This window comes from Sinocyclocheilus anshuiensis, unplaced genomic scaffold (genome assembly GCF_001515605.1).
Source record: "Sinocyclocheilus anshuiensis isolate Anshui unplaced genomic scaffold, SAMN03320099.WGS_v1.1 scaffold72, whole genome shotgun sequence".
Lineage (NCBI taxonomy): Eukaryota > Metazoa > Chordata > Actinopteri > Cypriniformes > Cyprinidae > Sinocyclocheilus > Sinocyclocheilus anshuiensis.
In genome coordinates, this window is record NW_015554073.1 from 688,865 (window position 1) to 689,182 (window position 318).

The window sequence follows — 318 nt, forward strand, 5'->3', positions numbered from 1 at the left end:
TATATATATATATATAATCTTACCGCAGTGAATACAGTGGACTTTAATAATTCTTTATTTTCCGCATTTTGAGAGCAAACACATTACACTATACACACCGGAGATATAACCTTATGGAACGGCTGATCTCAGATTCCCATCCCTGTTTTCTTTATGGCCCGACCCCCATCGCTGGATTGTTCATGCTGCTTAATGACGGCTATTAGGAGAAGACAGTCTCCAAAGGTTGGAGGGGAGCAACAATTAGCCCTCTTCCCTAGAGAGGCAAGTGGAGCGTGGCCTGGTGGGAGCTCCCAGTAATCACAGCTCTTTCCCTGC